The sequence below is a fragment of the Delphinus delphis genome, chromosome 10 (genome assembly GCF_949987515.2).
Source record: "Delphinus delphis chromosome 10, mDelDel1.2, whole genome shotgun sequence".
NCBI lineage: Eukaryota > Metazoa > Chordata > Mammalia > Artiodactyla > Delphinidae > Delphinus > Delphinus delphis.
In genome coordinates this window covers 22165907-22186505 of record NC_082692.2, presented here as the reverse complement: position 1 = coordinate 22186505, position 20599 = coordinate 22165907, and the positions used below count along the sequence as shown (strand labels likewise).

Here is a 20599-nt window from a genome sequence, read left to right as displayed (position 1 = left end):
CTTGTCCTGCCCCCTCCTGTCTGTAAAAGTCTTTCACTTTGTACAGCACTTTGGAGCTTCTTTCTATCTGCTAGATGGCATGCTGCCTGATTCATTAATTGTTGAACAAAGCCAATAAGATCTTTTAAATTTATGCAGTTGAATTTTGATTTTTAACAATGTCTAAATTCAAAAATTTTGTTTTTTTCTGAAAACCTTGTAAAGCATAAGCATTTTTCTACAGTCTGTCTTCTCACCCTCTGCCTGGGAATCCCAACCAAACATAAAAACAAGCAAGCAAGCAAAGTCAGTGTTTCCCACTGCTGTCCCAGCAACCCAGGTCTAAGCAGACAGCGTCCTTCTTTAACACTCAACACTGTTCCCTGACAACCACATAGATTGGTTTCCCTGCTGCACTTTAGAAAGACACCTATATTTGGTTACATAACTTCCAACAGTAGGGGATGAAAAATAACTTTTCCTCTACCTTCTAAGGTCTCAGCTGAGCCCCAGTAACAAAAGACAGATTAAGGAAAGAGCAGACATATTTATTAACGTGTATATCTCATATACACATGGGAGACACCCAGGGAAATGAACAATTCTCAAAGAAGCAGCTTAGAATACATGCTTAACTATGATCTTCAGCCAAAAACAAAGAAAGAAGTACGTGAGGAGTTGACCTAGAAAAGCATGGTAAAGGAGGGTACGGTTTGTTATGCAGATTTAAGTCAGGGCCTTCTCCACTGATGAGATTCTCTTATAAGGTTGTGAATTTTGGTCCCAGGAACCATCAGCAAAATCTGAAGACCTGTTAGAACTGCAAATTCTCGGGCCCTACCCCAGACCCACTGAATCAAATTCTGGGGATGATGTCCTCAATTTATATTTCAACGAGCCCTGCAGATGATTCTGATGCACCTAAAGTTTGTGAATGACTGGACTAGTAGGACCAATGCCTTCTGCTCTCTCACCTTAGAGCAAGGGGCCTTTTTTCTCTCCTGCCTAGAGAAAGTGCAGGAGTGATAGGGATCTGGGACACTTCTACTGTTCTGCGCATCCAAATCCCCAGCGTCTTGAGGACCCCCCCTCTGCTGCACTCTTCCTCCCACCTTTCTGCCTCCTGCTCCTCACTTCCCTTCTTGTCTTTCTCCTCCTTCTGTGTTAACTTTCCCAGGATCCTAGTTCATTCCAGTTTCTGTCCCTAGATTTTCAGGCCCAGTTGTTCCCAAACTGGTCTATCTGATTCAACTGAGGGATATTTATTATTTTTTAACATTTATTTTTTTGAAGTATAGTTGATTTACAATGTCGTGTTAATTCCTCCTGTACAGCAAAGTGATTCAGTTATACACATGTATATATACATAGATATACATTCTTTTTTCATATTCTTTTACATTATGGTTTATTACAGAATATTGAATGTAGTTCTCTGTGCTATACAGTAGGACCTTGTTGTTTATCCATTCTATATATAATAGTCTGCATCTGCAAATCCCAAACTCCCAATCCTTCCTTCCCCCCCTCCCACAAGTCTGTGAGTCTGTTTCTGTTTCACAGATAAGTTCATTTGTGTCATACTTTAGATTCCACATATAAGTGATATCATGTGGTATTTGTCTTTCTCTTTCTGACTTACCTCACTTAAGATGATAACCTCTAGGTCCATCCATGTAGCTGCAAATGGCATTATTTCATTTCTTTTTTATGGTTGAGTAGTATTCCATTGTATATATGTACCACATCTTTATCCATTCCTTTGTCGATGGACATTTAGATGGCTCCCATGTCTTGGCTATTGTAAATAGTGCTGCAATGAACATAGGGGTGCATGTATCTTTTCCAATTACGGTTTTGTCCAGATATATGCCCAGGAGTGGGATTGCTGGATCATATAGCAACTCTTAATTTTAGGTTTTTGAGGAACAAACGTTCTGTTTCCCATAGTGGCTGCACTAATTTACATTCCCACCAACAGTGTAGGAGGTTCCCTTTTCCAATTGAGGGACATTTAAATAACATAAGATTCCCCAGCAGAGCCGGAGATTCTGAGCGCACTCAGCGTCTAGGGAGTGGGGACGGAAGTCCGTAGTTTTATTAAGCTCCTCCAGGTGATGTTCCATCTTTAGGGACCGCAGAAGTGTTGTATAAAAAACACTTATATATCCCTTTAACCTCTGGGTCTGAGGGTCGCCTGTGGCCCATGCTTTGTATGTGGCCCCTTGTCTATCCGACACTCCCCGCCCCGCGTGCAAATCCCCTGGGTCTCGACAGGGTCTGAGTCGCCGGGATGGCCAGGTCCGGAGCTGGGGAGGAGCCGAAAGGAAGATCGTGATTTCAGGTCTTCAAGACTCCCACAGGTGTGAGAGAGAATCAGAAGAAAACTTAGGAAAAGGATTTAGGATTTACCCCAAATACTCATTTCTGGGTTGACCCTCGTACCCAAAGCCAGAGAATGGCGGGAAGCGCCTGATGGCTGAACCTCGGAGAGTAAGGGGTCTAACGACTGCAGGCGCACGGACAAGCCTACTCCTTAAAACGCCTTCCTTCTGCGTACTTTTCACTCCGTGGAGGATTCGGCCCGAAAGGGGGCGCTATAAGGCTGCTCGGTTTCTTTCGCTCCTCTTCCCGGTGCGCGCTTCTCGGTGGTGCTCGCGATCCCAGCCGCCATGCGGTTTCCCGACTCCGAGGCTGGACGCGGGAACCTACCGGAGTCGGGGGCTGCGACCGACGCGGGCCTGTTTACAATGCCCCTTCAGTCTTCTCTCCTACCTGGACCTGAAACCCCATGACACCGTTTAGACTTTCTTCTTTTTATCCTCCTGCATTGTACTCGGTTTTCTGGCAACCTTTTTAAGCAGAGGTCTTATCCCAGACCTTTCCCTGGGGCGGCCAGTCAGGACTGCTCCCTTCTCCACCGGCAGGTGGCCATCGAGCTGGCGTCCGAGAGGGTGACCAGTAGTGGGAGAGCTCAGGACCAGACGGGACTTTCGGTAAAATGTTTAGTTTGCCTTCTCACAGCCTAGCTACAAGACAGTATCCAGTATAGAAAATTCAAAGATTGAATTTGTTGAAGTAAAATTTCTTTGAAAATATAGTAGCGGGTCATAGGAACATTTCTGAGCTTCTTTCAGAAGGAGGGGGTGTAGCTCAGTGGTAGAGCGCGTGCTTAGCATGCACGAGGCCCCGGGTTCAATCCCCGGCACCTCCAGGTTTTTCTCCTTTAACAATTACTATTTTTAGTACTGAATCGTTCCTGGGCGCATTCACGTTTGCTGAGAATGTCCGCCGTCTGGCCTCTTTTCTGATTCTTTTGTTCCCTTCAGGTCTTTTAAGTCACAGAAAAAACAAGGAAAACAAACCGACTCTATTTTGTTTTTAATATGGACGCATTTTTGCTCTAGGGCCGTGGCACCACACTGGGTAGCTGAGTCAACTAGCGAAAGACACGATTAAAGAGGCTGGGGGAGCACCAAACCGCTCAGGACTCCAGAAACCGAAAAACAAGCGAGGTACCAAATTAACAAGCACAATTACATAGTTACGTTTCGCAGTATCATCTAAGGGCAAGAAACACAGAAAGGAGAAAAAACAAGAACAAATGTGAAGTCCATTTGAACTTTTGAAAATGTGAAGGAAATTTTCTTTAGATTCCTTCATTTTCTGAGCTGTTCCTGGGTGAAGGAATAGATCCTCGGAGAGGAAAGCTTTCCTATGGGTTTCCCTACCACTCTCTTCCCATTACAGCCTCCCTTTCTTCTTTTCTCCATCTCTCCGTTTTTATACATTATATGCATTTCTTTGACTTTTTGTTCCTGACTTTTTTTTTTTTTCATTGTTCCTGACTTTAGAGTAACTTTTAAAGTATAATGTAAGCTTTGGATCTAGATAGAAGTTCTTTATTGCGTTAAATAAGTTCTCCCCTTTTTACCTGACTTGAGGTAGCATGTGATTGGCTAATTGTAAAAGATGAGTTAAGGAGGGGAATCAATCAAAAAATAAAGATACACACTCCTACCCCCTATTCTTACCACTCCTGTCTCCATCCCACATTTTGAAGGGCCTCACACATGCACGTGTGAACATCTCACACACACTTCCAAGATTCATACATACCCTTGGCCCTTCCAGGGCCACCTCCTAGGCCTAGGACCATGCACATTAATGTCATGGTCTGCCCCCAGGAGGATAGATTCAGAAGGAGGCCTGTGCAGGGCCTGGAAGAAGGGAGGATCAGAGCTGTTTGAGCAGAGAATTCTAGGAACCCTGGTATCATTAGGGAGATACTTGGCCAGGAGAGGCCCCAGGGCATAAGCACTTTTTGCCCAGGCTAAACCTGCCACTGAGTGTTTGCTCCAGAGTTTAAGGGTATATTTGTGTTTAACAATACCTGAGGGACTTCCCTGACTGTCCAGTGACCCAGGCTCCTTGCCTCCACTGCCAGGGACACGGGTTCGATTCCTGGTCGGAGAACTAATATCCCGCATGCTGCAAGACCTGGACAAAACAAACAAAAACAATACCTGAAACAGTCCTTTCCCGATGTAGTTCTAAGATTAACCTTTCATGCTGTCTTTTCCAAAATTCTCAGTTTCCTGACCCATGTATGTGTGGGTCTGGTAGTATCTCTTGCAACTTGTACCTGCTGGACTGTATACTTGACAATACTTGAAAAATTGGAATGTAATGTAGGGGAGGAAAACATTTTCCTCGACCCTTTTAGGGTCCCTGACTAGGTCTGAAAATTGAAACAATAAAGACAGATAAACAGGAGAAAAGCACGCAAATTTATTTAGTATAAGTTTTATTATGACATGGGAACCCTCATAAGAAAATGAAGACCCAAAGAAGTAGTTAGACCTCTGTATTTTATGCTAGGTTTGAGGCATAGTGGAGAGTCATGGAGGAATATGATAGATGATGAAATAAAATTCATATTTTATGATAAGACAAGAAAAATTTAAACATGAATTTTTTCTCTGCCCTTTTGGGTGTCCTCTCTCCCCTTTAGTGTGTATCGCGCATCTGCATTAACCAGACCTCCTTAGGAGATAACATCCCTCCTTAAACTTGTAAGGGGTCAGGATGACCCACTACTTGCTTTGTACATGCAGATCTAGATTGTGTAAACTGTCACTATGTCATTTGACGTATTTATCAATGACATATTGTCTCAAAAACTTATATAACTGTACTTTGACCTCTAATGGGTGGAACAGTACTCAGAGCTTTCTTTTTTATTATTTTATAAGTTTATTTATTTTATTTATTTATTATTTTTGGCTGCATTGGGTCTTCATTGCTGTGCGCGGGCTTTCTCTAGTTGCAGAGAGCGGGGGCTACTCTTCCTTTGTGATGCGTGGGCTTCTCATTGTGGTGGCTTCTCTTGTTGTGGAGCACAGGCTCTAGGCGCACAGGATTCAGTAGATGCGGCATGCGGGCTCAGTAGTTGTGGCTTGCGGGCTCCAGAGCGAAGGCTCAGCAGTTGTGGTGCAGGGGCTTAATTGCTCCGTGGCATGTGGGATCTTACTGGACCAGGGCTCAAACCCATGTACCCTGCATTGGCAGGCGGATTGTCAACACTGTGCCACCAGGGAAGTTCCTCCTCAGAGCTTTCTGAAAGACTGTCTTCCAGGTTATAATCCTCAGGTTGGCTCAAATAATATTTTCCATTTCTTTCTTAGATCATCTATAGATTAATTTTTCATTGACAGAGGTTAAGGACATTGTGATAAATTTAGCAAGGCTTGTCTTTTAGGGGTCTTCTTTCTTCTTGGCATTCCTTTGTCTTTGGAGATAAGGGTGTTTCTTTCCTGCATACGGAGAGTACCTGTCACAGGTCACCTTTTATGACCTGTTTCAGGAAAAAAAGGTAATGGAGGGAGGTCAGAGTGCCCTTTTTGCTTCTGCTGTTTTCTCAAATTCCTTCAGCTTAAGATATTCAATATGCTAAAGTGTCGTATTTAGGAGTTGTATGTCTGGAACCCTGTCAGTAACAAGATAGAATCTGTCAAAGGAAGAATTGATCTAAACTTTATAGATTTCTCTAAGAACGTTATATGTTAAAGGTTTATGGGGATTTTGTGGCATAGATCATATTATCTTAGTGTTACCTGAAAACTGAGTTCACTTCCTGGTGAGTGTTGAGCCAAAAGACACAACCAAGCCAAAGAGTGGGAGAAGGAAGGATTTACTACTTGCTAGGGAGAACACTGGGGATATTTCTCAGAGCTGTGTCTCCCTGAACGGCAAAATTGGAGAAGTTTTAAGTTAAGGGTACATGCATATTCACGAAGGGGCTCAAGCAGAGGAGAATTCAGCATAGAATCGGGGCAAAGGTTGACAGAGTCCAGGCTCTAGTTGATTGAAGTCACAAGGGTCACCAAAGGTCAGCATTATCGTTCCTTAGGTTCCAGTTAGTCTGGTGGTTGAGCGCTAGAGAAGGTTTGGATCCGCAGGACAGTTCAAGAATGTGCTTCAGGCTAATCTTTACCTTTAAAACAAAACTGGGAGTCTTTACAACTGATATATTGCCTCTGATATGGTTATTTCCCTGTTCTGATAATAGCTGTTAGTTCTTATATTCTTTTGTTCCCCTTAAAATCATTAACTACTGAGACTTCTTCTTCTGCAAGGGCAAGCACTGTGGCCAGGCTTAGATCACAAAATGGCTTAGGCCTAAAATGGCTTCTCTTATGTCAAGAAAGCCATGCCTGGTTCTCTTTCTCCGTGGACCCCCTACCGAATCTGCCTACGTTAGGGCTGTTAAATTAATCGAACAAGGAGACCAATAGACTGAGGTGGCTCTAATGTCCACATAAGCAAACTAAACCTAAGGCTGTAAATGCTTCAAGGTTACAAAATAGAAACAATAAGGACAACCCGTCACAAACAGCCAACTAGGCTTTGAGCTATAGCCAATCAAATAATTTTCTTTCTCTGCTTCTGTACCTTCTTTATATAAGTCTTTCCCCTAGCTCTTGTCAGAAGGTATGTTAAAGAAAGCTCTTCTGAAAACTTGAAAATGTTGATTTAAAAAAAACATGAATTTATACTACTTTCTCAAAGTTTTGAGAATGATAAGAACAATGAAATGTATGTCTTAATGGGAGAATCTTAAGAATCTCACCTCTAAAGTGAATTTCTCTGTCAATTAAGAGTGCTAAAGGTATTTCCCAAATAGAGAAATAAACTCTGTAAACTGTAAAAGATACTATATATTGGTAACAGAGCTGTTGCCCTAGTCACACTTCAAGTGCTCGATAGCCACATGTGGCTAATAGCTACCATTTGGACAGCACAGATCCACAACATTTCCATTGTTGTAAAAAGTTCTGTTGGACCACACTAAGTTAAAATATTAGTCTTTTGGAAGAGAGAGCTTCACTCCAAACAAAAATTATACAATTTTACTTTTCAAGATATTATTGAAACATAATAAATTTTTTAAAAATTTGGACCACTGAATGAAATCTATTTGTAAATACCCAGATGGTCTTTGAGATAAAGGATTGAAGCCTTGCCATAACTTTAGTTCTTTTCTTTTTTGGAAGGGGAGGTATGATAAATACAGATAGAAAAGATTCAGCTACCCAGAGAGCTTCTTGGGTAAAGTTTTCCTAACCATAACTTTGGAAAGTTTGGAGGAATTTGTCCTCACCATTATAAGTGCTTTTATGTTATTGGTAATTTAAGCATCAAAGTTCTGGAGAATGACTTAGGCGCCACCAGGTGGTCATCTTGGGAACACCAAAATCCTTTGCTATGTATGAGAGTTTTGAGATGGCCAATATCTTTCTGTAATGGTAGATTGTTGTTTTTGAGTATGTCCTTCTGGAGTCTTAAAATCATATTGAGAAGCTGTTTTTACAATACATTTTTATTTAGCTTCAAATTTCTGCCTTTAGAATAGTATTCACTATTCATAATTGAGCTATTTTTCAGATGCTATTTTCTCTAATAAATCATTAACATTTTCCAATTTTTAATTGAGGTTCCCAAGACAGATAAAAATCTCTGTGTTTCCATATTATAGCATTCCAAAATCACAAAAACTCGAAGTCATATGTGCTCTCAGTATAGATGATAACTCTTAAATCTTTAGCAAAGATGCTCACATTAGAACTATTAGTCCAGTCATCTGAGTAGATGTTGGCAAAGGGGTAGCTTCCTTTACAGTTTAAGAAGTTGCAGTGTCTCCAGCACAGAGTATACCTTGAAATTTTAAAGATATGAACCATTGACAATGAATTGTCTGGGGGAATATCAATCAGCACATGGAAGTCAGGATATACTCCCCCTTTCTCTATCTGACAAAAGGATCAAAGGAGGATCATTAATATAGTCATATCAATAGATAATTCTGGTCACCGCAGTCTTCTTCATCAGCTTTTAAATACACTCATGTCTGACCTCACCAGACCTCTTGCCTCTGAAGAGCTTGGCAGTCAGCACAGTCAACAGCCTCTTCCAGCCTGCATCTTAATAGGATTCTGTTTTAGAATTTCCGCTTTTGAATATTCTTGCTCATATGATCCATGTCTTTTCATAGCCTACAAAAACTGGTGAATCAGAGGAAGCTTTTTTCTCTGCTTGGGTATTTCTCTTGTCGTTTCCTCTGGACTATGTTTAAACACTAAGCTTTCCTTAGGGAGAACCACCATGTACACCATCCTTGCCATGAAGGAGAGCGAGGTGCTGCCTGCAGCACAGAGGGACAACTGCAGAGACTAACAAATGTGCCAACGTGAGAAGAACCATAAGTTCTAAGTGAATATGACTGCTTGGTCTCAGGGACAGTGAAGTGAGAGGGACCTAGTGTATTAAAGCAGTTCCCCACTTACTTTAAATCATGCTTCAGGTCAAAAGCCTGAAGAGGACCAACTGGGATTGAAATCAGAATCTTCTATCAGTCTTTTAACCAGAAAATAAAAAGGCAACAAAACTCTTGTCATCTATGAATACATTTTTCTTCCATTTTTTGATTGAAAACAGCTGTATAGAACCAAGTACAGTATATGGAATCAATGGCTTTTCTCTCCTTAACCAAATTATTTTACGTTCTACTCTGAGTCCTGATTTTCAGTACAGGCCCAGAGATGTGGAGGCTCAGACTCAGAGGAAAAAGACCCTTGAATTTTGGGCTCCCATATTATCAAGCTCTTTTATCTGTTCCATGCCATTATTTTGTTTCTGATATACTTCAGAGTCCCCTGAAGCCAACAGATTCAATGTAAAGTGGAAAGAAAGAGGCTTATTTTTTTTTAATTTATTTTATTTTTGGCTGTGTTGGGTCCTTGTTGCTGTGAGCAGGCTTTCTCTAGTTGCAGTGAGCGGGGACTGCTCTTCATTGCAGTGCGTGGGCTTCTCATTGCAATGGCTGTAAGTGCACAGGCTCAGTAGTTGTGGCGCAGGGGCTTAGTTGCTCCGCGGCATGTGGGATCTTCCCGAACTAGGGCTCGAACCCATGTGCCCTGCATTGGCAGGTGGATTCTTAACCACTGCACCACCAGGGAAGCCCCCTACTTTGTTATTGATGACACAAATAATCTTTTTATATGGTGTAAACATTAACTTAGAGTTATAATTAATTCTTATGCTTTTGTTTTTTAAATTCTATGCCAGATTTAAAAGTGACTTGTACACCTACATCATAAATTTTACAGGATTCTATATTTATCTATATGTTTGCCTTTACCAGGGAGTTGTATATTTTCATTCAGTTTTGTATTCTGTTTATCACCTTGCTCAACTTGAAGGATTCCCTTCAGCATTTCAGCTGGGGGCAGGGACAGTGGCATACTTCTTTATGACTGGCACTCCTGTTATAGTAGCTGGATGCTGGGCAAGAAGCAATAGCCTCAGGTCTTCTTGGCATCTCTCTCCTGGCCTGGAACCTCTGTCTCATGCTGGGCATAAAGGGGCCCCAGTATTTTCAGGCCTCCAATAAAAGAGAACCTCTTTTCCATGAGTGGGGACTCGGTGAAAGACAGGAGCCCTCACCTCTTGGCTGCACTTGTCCAGAACTTAACCTCTGCAAGAACGAGCTGAGGGCAGGATTAGAAATGGAGGGAAGATATTATAGTTCTCCAAGTGGAAAGCGGGTGGGGGGTAGGGGGCATGGAGCCCTGTTTTCTTGGCTGTATAGTTCGGAGTACAGGTTCCATCAGGCTGGCCTGGGGAGGGAGTAGGCTGTGACTCAAATGCCACAGATCTTCATTGTTATAACTGAATTCTAATATATTTTCTTTCTTTTTGGTTTTAGAATTTTATTTATTTTTTTATACAGCACGTTCTTATTAGTTATCCGTTTTATACATATTAGTGTATACATGTCAACCCAATCTCCTAATTCATCCCACCACCACCACTCCCCTGCCACTTTTGCCCCTTGGTGTCCATAAGTTTGTTCTCTACATCTGTGTCTCTATTTCTGCCTTGCAAACTGGTTCATCTGTACCATTTTTCTAGATTCCACATATATGCATTAATATACAATATTTGCTTTTCTCTTTCTGACTTACTTCACTCTGTATGACAGTCTCTAGATACATCCACATCTCTACAAATGACCCAATTTCGTTCCTTTTTATGGCTGAGCAATATTTCATTGTCTACATGTACCACATCTTCTTTATCCATTTGTCTGTCGATGGGCATTTAGGTTGCTTCCATGACCTGGCTATTGTAAATAGTGCTGCAATGAACACTGGGGTGCATATGTCTTTTTGAATTATGGTTTTCTCTGGGTATATGCCCACTAGTGGGATTGCTGGGTCATACGGTAATTCTATTTTTAGTTGTTTTTTTTTTAACATCTTTATTGAAGTATAATTGCTTTACAATGGTGTGTTAGTTTCTGCTTTATAACAGAGTGAATCAGTTATACATATGTCCCCATATCTCTTCCCTCTTGCATCTCCATCCCTCCCTATCCCACCCCTTTAGGTGGTCACAAAGCACCAAGCTGATCTCCCTGTGCTATGCGGCTGCTTCCCACTAGCTATCTATTTTATGTTTGGTAGTGTACATATGTCCATGCCACTCTCTCACTTTGTCCCAGTTTACCCTTCCCCCTCCCTGTATCCTCAAGTCCATTCTCTAGTAGGTCTGTGTCTTTATTCCTGTCTTGCCCCTAGGTTCTTCATGACCTTTTTTGTTCTCCAGAGTTTGTTGTTTGTAGATTTTCTGATGATGCCCATTCTAACTGGTGTGAGGTGATACCTCACTGTAGTTTTGATTTGCATTTCTCTAATAATTAGTGATGTTGAGCAGCTTTTCATGTGCTTCTTGGCCATCTGTATGTCTTCTTTGGAAAAATGTCTATTTAGGTCTTCTGCCCATTTTTTTTTTGCGGTACGTGGGCCTCTCACTGTGTGGCCTCTCCCGTTGCAAAGCACAGGCTCCGGACACGCAGGCCCAGCGGCCATGGTTCATGGGCCCAGCCGCTCCGTGGCATGTGGGATCCTCCCGGACCGGGGCACGAACCCGTGTCCCCTGCATCGGCAGGTGGGCTCTCAACCACTTGTGCCACCAGGGAAGCCCCTCTGCCCATTTTTTGACTGGGTTGTTTTGTTTTTTTAATATTGAGCTGCATGAGCTGTTTATGCATTTTGGAGATTAATCCTTTGTCTGTTGATTCATTTGCAAATATTTTCTCCCATTCTGAGGGTTGTCTTTTTGTCTTGTTTGGAGTTTCCTTTGCTGTACAACAGCTTTTAAGTTTCATTAGGTCCCACTTGTTTATTTTTGGTTTTATTTCCATTACTCTAGGAGGTGGATCAAAAAAGATCTTGCTATGATTTATGTCAGAGTGTTCTTACTATGTTTTCCTCCAGGAGTTTTATAGTGTCCAGTCTTACATTTAGGTCTTTAATCCATTTTGAGTTTATTTTTGTGTATGGTGTTAGGAAGTGTTCTAATTTCATTCTTTTACATGTAGCTGTCCAGTTTTCCCAGCACCACTGATTGAAGAGACTGTCTTTTCTCCATTGTATATCCTTGCCTCCTTTGTCATAGATTAGTTGACCATAGGTGCATGAGTTTATCTCTGGGCTTTCTATCCTGTTCCATTGATCTATATTTCTGTTTTTATGCCAGTACCCTATTGTCTTGATTACTGTAGCTTTGTAGTATAGTCTGAAGTCAGGGAGTCTGATTCCTCCAGCTCCGTTTTTTTCCCTCAAGACTGCCTTTGCTATTCAGGGTCTTTTGTGTCTCCATACAAATTTTAAGATATTTTGTTCTAGTTCTGTAAAAAATGCCATTGGTAATTTGATAGGGATTGTGTTGAATCTGTAGATTGCTTTGGGTAGTACAGTGATTTTCACAACATTGATTCTTCCAATCCAAGAACATGGTATATCTCTCCATCTGTTTGTGTCATGTTTGATTTCATCAGTGTCTTATGGTTTTCTGAGTACAGGTCTTTTACCTCTTTAGGAAGGTTTATTCCTAGGTATTTTATTCTTTTTGTTGCAATGGTGAATGGGGTTATTTCCTTAATTTCTCTTTCTGGTCTTTCATTGTTAGTGTATAGGAATGCAAGAGATTTCTGTGCATTAATTTTGTATCCTGCAACTTTACCAAATTCATTGATTAGCTCTAGTAGTTTTCTGGTGGCATCTTTAGGATTCTCTATGTATAGTATCATGTCATCTGCAAACGGTGACAGTTTTACTTCTTCTTTTCCAATTTGGATTCCTTTTATTTCTTTTTCTTCTCTGATTACCGTGGCTAGGACTTCCAAGACTATGCTGAATCATAGTGGTGAGAGTGGACATCCTTCTCTTGTTCCTGATCTTAGAGGAAATGCTTTCAGTTTTTCACCATTGAGAATGATGTTTGCTGTGGGTTTGTTGTATATGGCCTTTATTATGTTGAGGTAGGTTCCGTCTATGCCCACTTTCTGGAGGGCATTTATCATAGATGGGTGTTGAATTTTGTCAAAAGCTTTTTCTGCATCTATTGAGATGATCATATGGTTTTTATTCTTCAATTTGTTAATATGGTGTATCACATTGATTGATTTACATATATTGAACAATCCTTGCATCTCTGGGATCAATCCCACTTGATCATGGTGTATGATCCTTTTAATGTGCTGTTGGATTCTGTTTGCTAGTAGTTTTTGAGGATTTTTGCATCTATATTCATCAGTGATATTGGTCTGTAATTTTCTTTTTTTGTAGTACCTCTGTCTGGTTTTGGTATCAGGGTGATGGTGGCCTCATAGAATGAGTTTGGGAGTGTTTTTTCCTCTGCAATTTTTTGGAAGATTTTGAGAAGGGTGGGTGTTAGCTCTTCTCTAAATGTTTGATAGAATTCACCTGTGAAGCCATCTGGTCCTGGACTTCTGTTTGTTGGAAGATTTTTAATCACATTTTCAGTTTCAGTGCTTGTGACTGGTCTGTTTATATTTTCTATTTCTTTCTGGTTCAGTCTTGGAAGTTTGTATCTTTCTAAGAATTTGGCCATTTCTTCCATGTTGTCCTTTTTATTGGCATAGAGTTGCTTGTAGTAGTCTCTTCTGATGCTTTGTATTTCTGTGGTGTCTGTTGTAACTTCTCCTTTTTCATTTCTAATTTTATTGATTTGAGTCCTCTCCCTCTTTTTCTTGATGAGTCTGGCTAAAGGTTTATCAATTTTGTTTATCTTCTCAAAGAACCAGCTTTTAGTTTTATTGATCTTTGCTCTTGTTTTCTTTGTTTCTATTTCATTTATTTCTGCTCTGATCTTTATGATTTCTTTCCCTCTACTAACTTTGGGTTTTGTTTGTTCTTCTTTCTCTACTTCCTTTAGGTGTAAGGTTAGATTGTTTATTTGAGATTTTTCTTGTTTCTTGAGGTAGGCTTGTATTGCTATAAACTTCCCTCTTGGAACTGCTTTTGCTGCATCTCATAGGTTTTGGATCATCATGTTTTCATTGTCATTTTTCTCTAGGTATTTTTTGATTTCCTCTTTGATTTCTTCAGTGATCTCTTGGTTATTTAGTAATGTATTGTTTAGCCTCCATGTGTTTGCGTTTTTTACGTTTTCCCCCCCGTAACAGTTCTAATCTCATAGCGTTGTGGTCAGAAAAGATGCTTGATATGATTTCAGTTTTCTTAAATTTACCGAGGTTTGATTTGTGACCCAAGGTGTGATCTATCCTGGAGAATGTTCCGTGTGCACTTGAGAAGAAAGTGTATTCTGCTGTTTTTGGATGGAATGTCCTGTAAATATCAATTAAATCAATCTGGTCTTTTGTGTCATTTAAAGCTTGTGTTTCCTTATTAATTTTCTGTCTGGATGATCTGTTCATTGGTGTAAGTGAGCTGTTAAAATCCCCCACTATTATTGTGTTACTGTCGATTTCCTCTTTCTTAGCTGTTAGCATTTGCCTTATGTATTGAGGTGCTCCTATGTTGGGTGCATATATATTTATAATTGTTATATCTTCTTGGATTGATCCCTTGATCATTATGTAGGGTCCTACCTTGTCTCTTGTAACATTCTTTATTTTAAAGTTTATTTTATCTGATATGAGTATTGCTACTCCAGCTTTCTTTTGATTTCCATTTGCATGGAATATCTTTTTCCATCCCCTCACTTTCAGTCTGAATGTTTCCGTAGGGCTGAAGTGGGTGTCTTGTAGACAGCATATATAGGGGTCTTGTTTTTGTATCCATTCAGCAAGCCTGTGTCTTTTTGTTGGAGCATTTAATCCATTCACATTTAAGGTAATTTTTGATATGTATATTCCTATTATCATTTTCTTAATTGTTATGGGTTTGTTTTTGTAGGTCCTTTTCTTCTCTTGTGTTTCCCACTTAGAGAAGTTCCTTTAGCATTTGTTGTAGAGCTGGTTTTGTGGTGCTGAATTCTCTTAGCTTTTGCTTGTCTGTAAAGCTGTTGATTTCTCCATCGACTCTGAATGAGATCCTTGCCGGGTAGAGTAATCTTGGTTGTAGGTTCTTCCCTTTCATCACTTTAAATATATTGTGCCACTCCCTTCTGGCTTGTAGAGTTTCTGCTGAGAAATCAGCTGTTAACATTATGGGAGTTCCCTTGTATGTTATTTGTCGTTTTTCCCTTGTTGCTTTTAATAATTTTTCTTTGTCTTTAATTTTTGTCAATTTGATTACTATGTGTCTTGGTGTGTTTCTCCTTGGGTTTATCCTGCCTGGTGCTCTCTGTGCTTCCTGGGCCTGGGTGGCTATTTCCTTTCCCGTGTTAGAGAAGTTTTTGACTATAATCTCTTCAAATATTATCTCGGGTCCTTTCTCTCTCTCTCACGTTATGGGACCCCTATAATGTGAATGTTGGTGCATTTAACATTGTCCCAGAGGTCTCTTAGGCTGTCTTCATTTCTTTTCATTCTTTTTTCTTTATTCTGTTCCACAGCAGTGAATTCCACCATTCTGTCTTCCAGGTCACTTATCCGTTCTTCCACCTCAGTTATTCTGCTATTGATTCCTTCTAGTGTATTAATGACAGCAACATAACTACTTATTTGATTAATTACATAAACACAAAGAGGTCATAATTACAATACCAAAATCACAATTAACAAATGATTACTTAAAATAGTGTAGTAATCATTTTTTTTCACTTCTTTTTGTCCTTAAGGTATTACCTTTCTCTCCATATAAGTAAGGCTTTTTTTTGGTTGTTTTTTGTTTGTTTGATTGTTTGTTTTGAGAAACAAAATTTAGTTTATCCTTCTGTGTTCCATTTTACAGTGGCATTATATTGATGTGCCATAGTTGTCTCAGTTTTTCCTTTTGATGCATATTTGGATCATTTCTCATCTTTTGCTTTATAAATAGTGATATGATAAATAGTCCTATGCATCTACTTACCTTTTTATTTTTGCCACTATATCTTTGGATAGCTTCCTAGAAGAGAGATTTATGGGTCAAAGGGTAAATAAATATGTAATTTTTCTAGATACTGCAAATCGCCTTCCCTTAGGATTGTATTCCTACCAGCAATCCACAGATGGACTAATGTCTCTGCAACCTTGAACAACAGAATATGCTATCCAACCTGTAGATTTTTGCCAATCTGATAGGCGAAAAAATTGTATCATAGTGTTAACTTAGTTGTATCTCCCTTATTATGAGTGAAATTGAGCATTTTTTTCATATAGTTAAGAACCATTTGTATTTCCTCCCCTTAACTCTTTATTCATATCTCTAAACTATTTTTTCTATGGATTTGTTGGCCTTTTACTCCTTTTAAAAATTTTATTTATGTAGAAGGAATAGTAACCATTTATCATAATATAAATTGCTAATAATTTTTTCAGCCTATTATCATTTGCTTCTTTGATTATGGTGTTTTTTGTAATGCAAAAATTTTTCCTTTAATGTTTGTATAATCATATTTATAAATATTTAGAATATTGCTTTTAGATTTGGGGCCATATTAGGTAATTTTGCTACTCCTTAGGTTATAGAGGAGTTCACATATGTTTTCTTTTTGTATTTGTATAGTTTCATTTTTTTTAACATTAAAATTTTTAATACATATGGAATTTATCCTGGTATGCAAGGTGAGAAATGTATTCAATTTAATCCTTATTCATGTGACTATTCAATTATCTCAGTGCTAACAAATTTAGAAGTTCATCTTTCCTTTGTTGATATGAGTTACTGCTTTTATTGTAAACTACTTTTTATTTGCAACTGGTTTTGTTATGGGATTTTTTGTTCTCTGTATCAATAACAAACAATTCCAGTTACAGAGGTTTTATGGTATGTTTTAAGCCTGTTGGGCTAGCTCTCCCTCCTTGCTTTTTTGCTCATTATATTAGCGGTTTCCTGGCTATTTTTTTTTTTGTTTTGTTTTTTTTTGTTTGTTTGTTTGTTTTGCTGTACACGGGCCTCTCACTGTTGTGGTCTCTCCCGTTGCGGAGCACAGGCTCCGGACGCGCAGGCTCAGCGGCCATGGCTCACGGGCCCAGCCGCTCCGCGGCATGTGAGATCTTCCCGGACCCGGGCACAAACCCGTGTCCCCTGCATCGGCAGGCGGACTCTCAACCACTGCGCCACCAGGGAAGCCCATCCTGGCTATTACTGATGGCTTGTTTTTCTAAGTAAACTTTATAAAAATTACTCAGTTCCAGAAAAAAAGTGATGGCATTTTTATTGGGATTGCATTAAATTAATAAATTATCTTAGGAATAAATGACAATTATATGAAGTTGTGTCTTTTTCTATTAGAATATTATATATTTTTACAATGTTCAAGTATATTTTTGTGACTTCAAGGAGTATATTAGAGTTTTATTCATATAGATTTTGGAAATTTTTAAAGTTTATACTCAGGAATTTTTTTCTTTTAAAATTTTATTTCCTTTTCCCTTTACTCCCCTCCCCACCCTCCCTGCTTCCTTCCTCCCACCCCCTTTTCCCTTTCTTTGCTGTTGTTAATGGCTTCCTCTATTGTGTTTTTTATATATATATATATATATTTTTTTTTTTTTTTTTTTGGTGTATGTAAAGGGTATTGATTTTTGTGTGTTATTTTTCTAACCTGCCACTTCAGTAAAATCTCTTATTGTTTCATAGTTTTTCTTTTTTTTTGATTTTTCAGATACATAATTATAACTGAATCATAACATCGTTTTTCCTACTTCTTTCAATTCTTATGCCCTTAACTGTCTTGTTAATTGCTTTGACAACTGTCTCCAACTTAATATTAAATAGCAGTAGAAATACTGAATATTATTTTTTCCTGCCCGCAAAGCCTCTAGTGTTGCTCAATTAACTAAAATGCTAGTTTTGGGCCTGAAGTATTTTATCATGTTGAGAAATGTCCATCAATTCTTATTTTATTGAGTGCTTTTGGCACATTTGTATTAATTTCTTAAGGCTGTCATAACAAGGTACCACTAACTGGGTGGCTTAGAACAATAGGAATTTATTCTCTCATAGTTCTCTAGCCCAGAAGTCCAAAAACAAGGTGTTAGCAGGGCCATGCTCCCTCTGAGGTCTCTAGTGAAGAATGCTTTTTTGCCTCATGTTAGTTTCTGGTGTCTCCTGGCAATCCTTGGATTGTAGCTGCATCACTCTAATCTCTGCCTCCATCGTCACATGGCCTTTTTCCCTTTGTATATCTCTGTCTCTGCATGTTTTCCTCCTGTAAGGACATCAGTCATTGGATTTAGGGCTCACCCTAATCCAATACGATGTCTTTTTAACTAATTACATCTTCAAAGACCCTATTACTAAATAAGGTCACATTTTCAGGTTTTGAGTCCACAGGAATTTTTGGAGGACACTATTCAACCCACTACAATGTGAAATATATGTTGGCTTTTGTCAGTGTCTATTGTGCAGCTCTTGGAGATGATCATGTATGTTTTTTCTCATTACCTTTATCAATTTGATGGATTATATTAATGTTTTTAAAGATAAACCAGAGCTGGACAGTAGCTAGAGTGGTAAAAACAGATTTCATTCAGGAATATTGCAATGGGCAGAAGGCCTCAATATGGAACCAGGATCAATTCCAAATACAGCATAGCCAAGTGGGAATTTATAACTAAGCAGAAGGGTGGAGTGGGGGTGAGGGTCAGTGGATAGAAAATTACTAAGAAGAAACATCAGAGGTGAGGAAGAATTCTGGCTAAACCAACCAAACAGGATTCTTGTTGAAAGTAGGCCAAGGTGATCAGACATCACCCAGGGGATGGCAGCGGATGAGGAACACAATTAGATATCAAGGGTGACCAGACATGGAGGATAGAGGATTCTATCCAAACCAACCTAACAGGATTCTTGCTAAAATTGGACAAGACAGAGAGGAAAACAGAAATCCAAAAGTCAAGGCCTATTTGAAAAAGAGTTCAGGGAATCCTGAGTAGAGCTTGGTAGAGGAGAGAATCTTTGTTAATGTCTTCCTTAATAATGAGTGATCTTTGCATTTCTGGAATAAACCCCACTTGGATGTTCTGTATTATGTGAAATTAGACTATAGTTTTCATTTTCTGTGTGAACTTAGAAAGTTTGTGATGAACGCTATACTCACTTTATAAAATGAATTGGAGGGGCTCCTTTTTCTGTGCTTTGAAAATTTAAGTTGCATCATGATTCTCTGATATTTAACAGTTTGGTAAAATTTCTTTGTGAAAGTATTTGTGCTTGGTGCCCTTTTGGGGGACATACCTATTCAACTGTTTTTCTATTTTTCTATAGTAATGGTCTGTTTAGACTTTCTGTCTCTACAAGAAGTAATTTGGGTATAATGCATTTATAAAATTCACTTCATCTAAAGTTTTTAAATCATTTGCTGAGTTGTGTCTTATGATTTTAAAAATGTTTTTCTGTTTTGATAGTTATTTTCTCCCATCAGTTCTAATTTTGTGTATTTGCACTTATTTTCACTCTTCTTGATTAGGATGGTTAGAGGTTTGTCTATTTTGTTGACTTTTCAAATAACCAGCTTTTTTCTTTATTAGTTCTACTTTTAAAAAACTCATTTTCTGAGTTTGTCTTTATAAACCCTTCCTTCTTCATTCTTTTTGGCTTATTTTGTTCATTTTCTAACATCTTGAACTGAGTGTTTGATTCGTTGTCATTTTATTAACGGCCTTTTCATCTCTGATTGGAGAAGTATTATTTACCGCATTACCTTATTATGTCTTTTGCCCGTATAAGCGACTTCTCCAATCTTATCTGAGGCTCTGTCGGTTTGTGGGGCTGAAAGCGAGAGGCTCAGAACCTCAGAGAAGGATGTGGTTAGTGAACCAGTCCCACCGTGCGGAGGGTTTTACAGAGGGTTAATGTGCATCACAGGTGTAGCCTTCCTAATGGCCTTCAATTCAACCCCCAAGGGGGGCGCGATCATAGCCCATGCGCCCTCTTTCCTCGGCGACCAAAACAAACAGCTCTCCATTTGTCCTACCGTCTTCTCTCCCCTCTGAAGCTCATATGGTCTCTATTTTTGCATCCCCCGCATTATACTTTGTGGCTTTCTGGCAGCCCTTTCAAGCGTCAAGGAAAGAGGAAAGGAGGGAGTGAAAATAGGAGAGAAAATATTTCATCCCGTGGTTTTCTAGAGGCGTCAAGGAAGTGACTCCAGACTGATTGGAGCGAAAAGGTCCCAGGACCACCAATAAGGGCTTTCCGTCTAGAATGCAACTTACTCTTTTAGCAAAGCATGTCATAGGACCTAGATTTAGGTTCCAAATTTAAGATTTCGGAAATAAGCGAAATTAGGTAGATTGGACTTTAGCTTGTTATTAATTCTTGTAAAACCTACTCAAAATGGCTATGTTGTGTTTTGTATATATTCCCGAGGGCGCAGTGGGAGCGAGGGGGTGTAGCTCAGTGGTAGAGCGCGTGCTTAGCATGCACGAGGCCCCGGGTTCAATCCCCGGCACCTCCACTTTTGAAAGTTCTTGTTTCTCTCCCCATTTTACTTTTTTTCCCTGCTCAAAAAGAAAGTAAACCGATTTCGCAACTATTTGCTATCAGTATTGGCGCTGCCCTGTTTCTACTTCTCGGGTTTGGCAACACCCAGGGTGGCTGTGAAAGGAGGAAAAGATGGAACGAGAAGACAAAGTCTGGGCCCATCCAGCAGCTCGAGATTCCGGAACAAAAAGCACGTCACAGTATTATTAAAAAGC

The 20599-nt window shown here is 39.5% G+C and overlaps 2 non-coding genes across 2 annotated transcripts; both read left to right on the top strand.

Annotated features, from left to right (window-relative positions):
• The first annotated feature begins 3121 nt into the window (after positions 1–3121).
• TRNAA-AGC (transfer RNA alanine (anticodon AGC)) lies at positions 3122–3193 on the top strand. Its single transcript has one exon. It is a non-coding gene; the product is annotated as a tRNA-Ala (tRNA).
• A 17093-nt stretch (positions 3194–20286) lies between these two features.
• On the top strand, positions 20287–20358 carry TRNAA-AGC (transfer RNA alanine (anticodon AGC)). Its single transcript has one exon. It is a non-coding gene; the product is annotated as a tRNA-Ala (tRNA).
• The last annotated feature ends 241 nt before the right edge of the window (positions 20359–20599 follow it).